The sequence below is a fragment of the Clupea harengus genome, chromosome 8, assembly GCF_900700415.2.
Source record: "Clupea harengus chromosome 8, Ch_v2.0.2, whole genome shotgun sequence".
NCBI classification, from domain to species: Eukaryota; Metazoa; Chordata; class Actinopteri; order Clupeiformes; family Clupeidae; genus Clupea; species Clupea harengus.
In genome coordinates, this window is record NC_045159.1 from 26,960,961 (window position 1) to 26,971,023 (window position 10,063).

Consider the following 10,063-nt stretch of genomic DNA (forward strand, 5'->3'; position numbering starts at 1 on the left):
CCCACTCTCTCTTCCTCTCTGTCTCTCTCTCTCTCTTTCTCTCTCTCTCTCTCTCTCTCTCTCGAACTGAGGGACAAAACCTGTTTCCAGTATCAATCCCCTCCCTGAGAACCCTGAACGCCTACAATGCTGCCTGCATTTTGCCCTGAACAAGACAATGGCTTCATTTTTGCATCCCGTGAAAGACACTGATCGGGAGGAGTCATTTTATTTAGAGAGAGCTGAGTTCATCTGTCATCAGAGTCCTTTCATTATTTGATCAGTACAACTATAAAAAAAACCTTGGAAGGCATTTTTGTGCGATGTAGGGGGTGAATGATCTGTGAAAGATCTCACCTTAATTACCTTTCCTCCTCACACATCCATACACACACGCACGCACACACACACATGCACGCTCAGACACATACACACACACACACACACACCATCCCCTGACAACATAGTTACACACACACTTATATACCCTTGACAACTCACCTCCCCTGTAAGAATCTCTACTCCATTCCAGAACTGTAAGATTGCTACGCCCGAAGGAAGTCAGGCTTCTGTCAGTCTGTCTGCCGTGGACTGATTAGAATGATGGCATGCCTTCAGATGGGCATTGTCACAGCTTATCCCCATGGCAACCCCTAACCCTCTCATCACCGAGCTTCTGGACAGTGCGCGGTGACAGGCTGGAGGTAGCTGAGATATATGGCCCAAGGGTTCCCCCTGAACAAGCCCAAGCCAGATGGGAGCACTTTGGAACAAGGGAAAGATTCCCAGGCAGCTAATCTCCACTTATCTCATTCTCTTTGGCAACTCAAATGAGTGGAAGAACAAATAGAGGCTTGTGATGGGGGGGGGGGGTGTATGTGTATGTGTATGTGTATGTGTGAGGTAATCAGCTGAGGTTGCTGGTGAAAGTGTTGCTGTGATGTGCAGCAGAGCTCTGTGAAGAGCACTACCTCTAGTGGCGGAGGGTAGTCAGTGCATCTGACGTACCAAACTAGAGCAGCTGAATCGGCACCCATTCAAGTTGTGATCCATGACCTTATGAGAGGACAGAGAAAATTGAGTCCAACTGACTTTTCATCTCAATTCAACATTTGTCTTGCCACATCAAAATAACATAATTCCTGGAACCAGGTAATACTGGCCAAAGCCACAGTCTTTGTGAACATCCATATTGTCATGAAAACAATGCAATTTGTTGATGTTTGTCTGATGTAACTGATCTAAAAAAAAAAGAGAATGAAGTTCAAGTACAAAAAGCGTAAAGTCTCTCCGGATTTCTGATGAACTTGGTTTAAACATTAGACACCCATTAAAGGAATCTTGGGTTTTGCTACTCTGGATGACCTCTGAGTGTGACTGCAAGGCCAAACCTCGATGGCCAGCTGACACAAATCCAGTGTGGCAGACAGAGCCACTCAGTGCCCTGCTGAGCCCCCAGTGGGGGTGGGGGTGGGGGTAAAATTAGGAGGTGGTGAGAGAACGAGAGGCGGAGGGGAGAGACCTGACTGAAGCCCGCGGTGAGAAGCTGCGGAGGGGTGGTGTCAAATACGATACACCCTTTAAGAATTTAACAGGAGAACAGAAAATATATCAGTTAAAATGGCAGTTTGGCTAAGAGGGATTGACCACAGTGTCGAGAAAGTGAGAGGGAGAGAGAGTGAGGGAGAGCGAAAGAATAAGATCAAAGACCACAGACATCCTTTTGTGTCCAAGAAAGTCACTCTTCAGTCTTCTTTTCAGTGATGACAGAGAAAAAAAAGACCATGATTCTCTTTCAACTCAAACATGAACATTTTAAGATCAACTGTCAAGCCACTTTGTGCTCCATAATTCCCTGGGCTTTTTGGACATTTCAGTCACCCTTGGCAATGGGTGCTGATGCCATGGACACAGGACATAAAACAGAGGCTGGCTTTGTTGAATATTCAGGGTTTTTTGTCTGCCAGCTAAGGCTAATGTTGCCTTTGGAAGACATGAAAAATGCCCATCTGTGCTGTTTGGAAATGCTCTAAGACTGGGATAATTAGAATGTTGTTCAGTCACGATGGCCTGGTCGTTAATTTGCAATATGAGCAGCTACATTTTTACAGACACATTAATACCCCTCCACAAATCTCTTGTCAAAAATCCCACTGCAATGTATTGTTCTAATGAATATTCCGCATACCCACACACACACATGGCAAAGTGTCATTCATCCTGGCTACAGCCAAATTCTTCACGGCACAAAACAAACATGACATGTTACAGTATGTGTCCCTCAACAGTATTCAATTCTTATATTACCCAACTCTGAGTATTATATATTAGGCTAATATAACTGTAACCAGACTTCCAGCTCACCTAGAACATGGCAAGAGGCTGTTCTGTATATGGCTTTCTGCAGTCACAATCTGGCCCGACCTGATTTCAAGGCTTTGAATTGTCCTCTAGGTATACCTGCTGGGTCAATTGAAATGCTATACAAGAAAAACTCAAAAAGTTCATAGATTGCACACCCAAAGGGCATGGACGGATTAAGAAACCACGGGCCCCTGGGCCTGGATATTTTGAAGGCCCCCCCCCCCGCGCACGCACGCACGCGCACGCACACACAAACAATGTGTTGGATTTTACGGTCGAATTAGATACTTTGGCTATTGTATTGGGAAAGTAAACAGGTCAAAGTTTACTCTGTAACATCCACCTTCGGTGAGGTAAGCACTGCCCTGCTATTGTTTCTGACATTACATGTGACAGGGCAACAGCCGAGTGATTCTTTTCCAACTTGAAACGGATTAAGACCTACCTGAGGGGCAGCATGGGGCAGGAGAGGCTGAATGGGCTGGCTATCCTGTCCATTGAAAAATCAAATCATGCATCACCACTTTTATGTTTGAAAGGCGTCGTCCGGCAGGTGTAGCCTACTGTGCCTGCTTGTAGGTCTTGACTTTCAGATTCTGCGCCTAAACTAGCTATATCGTATCGTCTCATCACATGATCAAATAGAGACTTGACATTGGACAACAAGATACATATTACCCAGCAATCATCATTGCATATCTGTATATGACAAAAATAACAAAGAAAATAAGAAATTATTAATTTAATTTAATCGTTTTTTTAATAGTTTCTATAGTGTATGTAAGATAAGCATACAGTATAATTTTGTTATAGATTGCTACTGACGATTCCCCCTAAAAATTATGAAAACCATGACAGAGACAGGTTTGCCATTTTGATGGGATATATACCATAAGGTATCCTGAGCAGTCCCAAAAAGTTATGCTTGATCACTGTCGCATTAATCTAGTTTTTTCTAACACAGCACAGGTACACTCAATTAAAGCCATTAGCAAATGAATAAAATACACCTTTTTCAACCACAAATAAGAGATACATAACAGCGACTTCACGCAGAGGCTCTGGCCTAGGGGCCCCCTGAGCTCATGGGCCCCTGGGCCTGGGCCCGGTAGGCCCGTTCGTTAATCCATCCCTGCCAAAGGGCAGTGTTCCACAGTTCAGGTCATTTGCACATCCCCCAGGGTCAGACTGTCAACGTTGAGTTGTACTGTAACATTCCCCAGGGTCAGACTGCCAACGTCGAGTTCTACTGTAACATTCTGAGGCATCCGAGGGACAAGCCAGGGTATGTCATGTTACTTTGCCATTCTGTTCCGTACTGTTGCTGCCGCTGTTGACTGGAATGCCAGTGCCTTGTTTGATGCCTTTTATCATGCTCTAAACAACTCCATTAGGGATGAGTTATGAGTTACCAGGTGACAAGGATGCCCTAATGGACCTGGCTGAGTGAGTGGATTCCCCGCCTGTAGCGACACGATCTGCAAAGAGCCCCCTAGAACCAAATTCAGAGCTGTTACGCCCTCATCAGTCATCGCCGCTCCAACAGATCCTGATCCCACGCAGATCAGCAGATAACACCTGAGGACGGACGACGTCGCCATGAGACCAACTCCTGTTTCTACTGCAGCAGGTCAGGGCATTCTTCTTCCCATTGTCCTTTAAAGGAGCAGGTCAGGGCTTTCTTCTTCCCGTTGTCCTTTAAAGGAGCCCGCTCACCAGGAGCTGCAGGGGTTTTCTGTTAGGCTGCTGTTCCATGATAGACTCCACTTTGACTCAGGGGCAGACCAGAATGGTATTCAGACCTCCTTGGCACAGGAGTTGGTTGGTATTGGTTAAGGACAGCTAGACTCTCCTCTAATGACCAGAGTGTTGAATGGCACCAGGCTTTTGTCCGATCACTCACGTAACTGAGCCTGTTGTCTTGAGTTTGCTGGAAATCATGTAGAAATCGAAATGTTTTGCCACGGATAACTCTCATGTGCCTCTTAAGTCTTTAAGTCTCCCTTGGCTTTGCCTGCACAGCCCAGATATCAGTTGGAGTGACGGTACTATCAGAATCAGAATCAGAATTCTTTTAATGGCCAAGTATATTTACATATACAGGAAATTATCTTGGTGGTTGGTGCATAGGACATAAAACACATAACATAACAACAAAATAGCAAAAACAAGAATAAAAGACAAATACAGAATATTAGATAATAATAAATAATTGTGAATTGGAATTGGCAAACCCAGAGTCAGTGTGATGCAGGGGGCTTGTTAGAGCACCACTGCCGTGGGGAAAAAACTTCTCCTGGAGCGCACATCGTTCCAGTGGCTCCCCGAACTCCTGACCCAGACGAGTGTATTGACCTCTCTTATGTTCCCCCTGAACACCTGGACCTTCATCTTGTCTTAAGCAAGGCCTGACCCACATCGCTCCCGCCACAGTGACCATATGGCTGTGCCATAGAGCTGCTACCTGGCACCACTCCTCCCAAGGGGCACATGTATTCTCTCTGTTTCGCCCCGAGCATTTTTATAGGATTTCCTCATTTTTTCATTTTCAGGCTTATCTGGAAATATAGCTTCATCGCCCACTCCTCTCAGAGTCCTCATGGCCTCCAAACACACCTTTCTCTGGAACAGTGAAGCACCTTTCTCTGGAACAGTGAAGCACCTTTCTCTGGAACAGTGGTTATGCGTCCCTAAAGACTAAGTGTAAAGATCCAGGCCCAGGCAATGGGCCACCTTGCAGTCTTTTAGGGCCTCTTTGTGTTTGACCACAGGTAATCAAATGCGGACACAGCTCCCCTCTAGCCTGCCATCCCGCGGTAGCACAGACCCTCTCTGTTCTTAAGCAGCGCTTCTGGTGGCCTACGATGCAGCAGGACATCAGGACCTTTGTGACGGCCTTTCACAACTGTTCCAGAAATAACACTTGCAAACCAACCAGCTGCTGGCCTTCTCAGACCCCTTCCTGTGCTTCACCGTCCCTGGTCTCTTTGCAGTGGATTTTGTCACCGGCCTTCCCACCTCTAACACCTGCATTTGAACTACTGTAGACAGGTTTTCTAAGGCAACTCACATTCGTGGTTGGCCTATGGATATATTCTGTCATGTCGTGCCCTGTGTGTAGCCTCCCTGTGTCTCCTCCCTCTGTCGGACCTAGACCAGTGTGTGTGTGTTTGTGTGTGTGTGTGTGTGTGTGTGTGTGTGTGTGTGTGTGTGTGTGATGGCCCTTTCTAGTTTTCAGACAGATGTCTCAGTCAACTGTGAGTATACAACTGTAACTGATTTATTTTGGCCAAGTTCGCTGTTCATGTTTTAATGCTCTTATGCCTCCGCTGGTTTCTGCCTTGGACTGGTTTACCTGCATATGATTTTGCCTGCTGCTCTGAATCTTGATGTTTTGAACTTCTGCATGGTCTGTTAGTTTGCCTTGTTATGATCACTGCCTTTGTTTTTGGACTACTACCTGGCCCCGCTCTCTGGACCCCTAGCCTGTTGTACTTTGTGTTTTTTTGACAGACTGTTCGATTATAAACTCTGAACTGATTTGACCTTGCCCGACTTTCACCTGGCCTCCCTGGTCCGTGACAAAAATATCTATACTTACTAAAAGTGGAATTAATTCAGCTCTGCCTGTTACATAAGCAAAAGCACTCTCAGCTATTGGTGTTACTCTGTGGGACACTATTGTACCCGTAGGAGGGCCTCCAGTGGGAGTGGAGCTCAGCACAATGGATCAAGCATGAAACTGTGGGGTAGACAGGATGGGGCTCCGGGCCCCTCCTCCTGGCCGATGCAGAGATGTATTTGGTGGTGGGGGGTTTTAGCAGGGGGTAGAAAATAATGGCTTCCATACGGCTTTGCACAGTGAAATAAAGAGAGGTACTCTCATAGACACAGATCACACACATGCTCACACACACTCACACACCCACACACACTCACACACACACTCTCACACACACACACGATTGCGACACTCCCTGTGGGTAATAAGTGTGTTTCAACTCAGCACATATCCTTTCGCATTTCAATTCAAATTTTATAACTGAGTATTATGGATAGTAAACACGTACCACACAAATGAATATCATTTTGGATACAAAGACCGACGTGTCCTGCCATGGTGTATGATGAGCTGTGATGTCAGCTATATGAACATGCTCAAAACAGGTTATAGCTAATCTTGCTATTATCTTTTCTAAACTAACAACTGACTCAAACTTGACTTTCCTACCTTCATTTATTTGAGGATGTCTCAAGCTAAGTGGTAAACGTTCTCATCATGTGTTGAAAAGAAGCCTTACCTGTTACACAAAACACGTTTAACATCTTCATTTTGACAGAATTAGCTTTCTAACTGATATAAAAAATTGCTTGTGGAATGGAAAATAGTAGTACTGACTATATTCCAATATTTTTGAGGACCCAATACAGTATTGTGGTCACGTCTTACGTGCCCTCACAAATTACCAGGTGGGGAAGAGGAGCTACAACCTCAGAATACACAATGGGTTTTGTGTTTTAGATGTGAGAACACGCGTGCTTTATAGCTGCAGGTGCATGCAGTCTCTTTAAAGTCCCTTCACAATTCTTACAACCACAGGTCATGTAATAAAGCCACGGCGGTGGTCAGTGTTGTGGTCAAAGCCATCTAATCAGACACAGTAAATTAAATTCACCAAATCTAACAGCAAGAGGCATAGCATTAAAGGTGCAGTCCACGATATGCGATTCCATGATTCCTATACAGTTTGTGTTGAACTGTGAATTGCTCCCCGCAGTCCATTCTGTATGCGCTAAATAAAACTCTGGCGTTCGTACACAGCCCTGGCGTTGTACATGGGATACAAACATAGTTGCTCGGACAGAGCCATAAACAATTCCAGCCAGTCAACACATGGCTTCTGGAGCAGGGAAGGGAGTGATGTAATTTGATTGGCTGTAGAGCTCAAATATCAACAACCTTTTGCCAGAATTGCGGACTGCGCCTTTAAGGCATTTGCTGACTCTATTAAGATTTACATATCGAAATTACCCAACATTTAGCATTGTCTAGAAAAACATCTGATAGCGACCATATTGTCAAATGAATTCGCATCCTCGTCACCAGGAACTAAACTCTCCACTGTCAAAAATGTCCAGACTGACAAACTTCCTCAATAACTCCGCGCTGTATTCTATAACCTTGCAAACACTGAGTTTGGGAGATATAGTGGCTATAAACAGGCTAAATATGTAAAACTGAAAAATACATATTTTATCCCCAGTTGATCATCTGAATCAGAATGAGTCTTGAGCTATGTTCCTTTTCTCAGTATTAACCTAAATCAGAACAAATGGGGCCTAGCCAAGAGCAGTAGCCTATAACACTGGATTGTAGGTAATTACCTTTAGTGGTTATAGTGGAGCTAGGGCTGTCAAAATTACACATTCATTTCAATTAATTAATTATAGAAAAATGACATGTCAAAAATAAATTAAATAACGCAGATTAATTACAATCTATGATGCCTGTAGTCTGATGTCACCTAAGTTAGTTAGCTTGCTGAGATGGGTTACTCAGGAATAAAAAAAATGTGTTCTTATTTAAATAAAGTTCATTGTAGTATCTGTTGTTTTCCAGTGAGGTGAACGTCACCCTGCCACGGCCTGTTTGCTTTTTCACTTTTGTACTTTGGTAGAACTAATTAATTAATCACAAAGCCTGTAAATAATTCAATTCATGTTTTTAATAGCTTGACAGTCCTAAGAAGAACATATTCATATCATAGTATCCATTTGATTCCCTTGAAAGTACTTCCTGGAGGCTTGTAATAGTTCTTTGTAAAAGGTTCTATCCCAGTGGTTCCCAAACTTGTTATGGCAGCCCTCCAACACTGTGAGGCAAAAACATCTATGTGTCCATCAGCTGTTGCATAGCTTTTCTTTAAAATTGATTTTAAAATGGTCAATTTCATATTTTTTGTTGATTTTTTTTTCAATTTATTTGATCAGAGTTTTAAAACGGAGCAAATCTGGCCGTATCATGTACGGCTTTAAGTATTGTTCTATTCTTTGGATTGATTTATGTTAGGTGCATATCCGTTATATTAAAAATGAGTCTAGCTATCCCTTCTAACATATAGATTAAACAGTAGGGCCCAACCATATTATTACTACAGTAAGTAGGAGACCCGCCCCACACTTTGGAAACCACCAGTCTAACCCTCTTACCGTAACCAGAACCATGAGGAGCAACACCACCTAAGACCACCTAAGACCACGTAAGACCACGTAAGACCACGTAAGACCACGTAAGACCTTTTTTATGCATTAAAACATCTCAACACACTTCATAATGCATCTGGAATCAAAAGAGGATCTAATCACTGATGCTTTAGCCTCGATGGGTGTTTGAAGGCCAACCAGATCAGATTTGTCCTTATTTTACATTAACAACCAGCTGACCCACTTAATATATAATTTTTCAGATTTTAATTCTTCAGACATCGGTGTTTCATTGAGATTTATTATGCTATTAACTAAACCGGTTGCAGCACATTGCAGAAAAAAAAACTTCTGACTATATTTGTCAAAATGCATAATACCCATGTAGTAATGCATATAACAAAGAGTGAATAAAATCAATATGATGTATGATATGCATTTATATCAGATGATTATTTATAGATTATATGGAACTACATGACACTGGAACTAACAGGCTATGTAGTCTAAAGTTTCAATGGCAAATCATAATGGACACAATGCAGTTCAGAATGACTGAATGTATAACATTATTGTGACATGCTGTTTTGTGGATATTTATCATGTGTTTGCATAGAAAATGAATTAAATACTGAGTATTAGTATAATCTGCATTATAGTATCTTTTGATATCTGACATCACTGACAAAAATGTAGTATAAAGTGCTGAAATGAATAGAATAAGGCCGTGTGGAATGAGTAGTAATAATCAGATGCAGCTATTGCTCTTTCCACAGAAAGTGATACAAGAGAAGTCAGGCCAAAGTAATATGGTGTGTAAATGAAGGAAATGCTTAACATTCCAGTAGTGCTCACTGTCACTTGAACCGTCTGTTCTTAAGATTAGCATAACCAAAACTTTAAAACGTCGTTGCAGATTGCATATCCTTGCCATTGCTTCTTATGACAGTTACTGACCAATGATATTACAGTGTCTTGTCACTGTTTAAACTACTTATCATGGCAGCTCTCATGTTGCATGCTATAACAGCCTACATCACATGCTTATAAGTTATCTTAACTTAAAAAAAAGAATGAGTGCTGTCAAGACAACAACTGATAAAGGGAACATGGAGTATAGCATCTACCATGGTATATTTATGACATGGTAATGTTAGTCTTACACCTGTAACGTTTCACTGGCAATGTATGTTTTACTCCGATTGCAATCACCACGATCATTATACTTCTTGGTACAATCACAAGACAGACAGACATGAGAATTCAGGTCAACATTTGCCCTCACAAGCCATTTGCCACCCTTTCAAGTTTCAATGTGTATAAAGGTTTGACCATCTCTGAGCATCATGCACTTTTGTGCATTTCATGTGCTATAGACGCACTGGTCATGGATCGTAGAGAGGGGGTTTATAGAGGTGCTACTGAAACACCTAATGACAAACAGCCATGAAACTAAAAGTACCTACATTTCCTTCCATGCCAGGTATATTCTAGCTTGTCAGTCTAAATGCCTCTT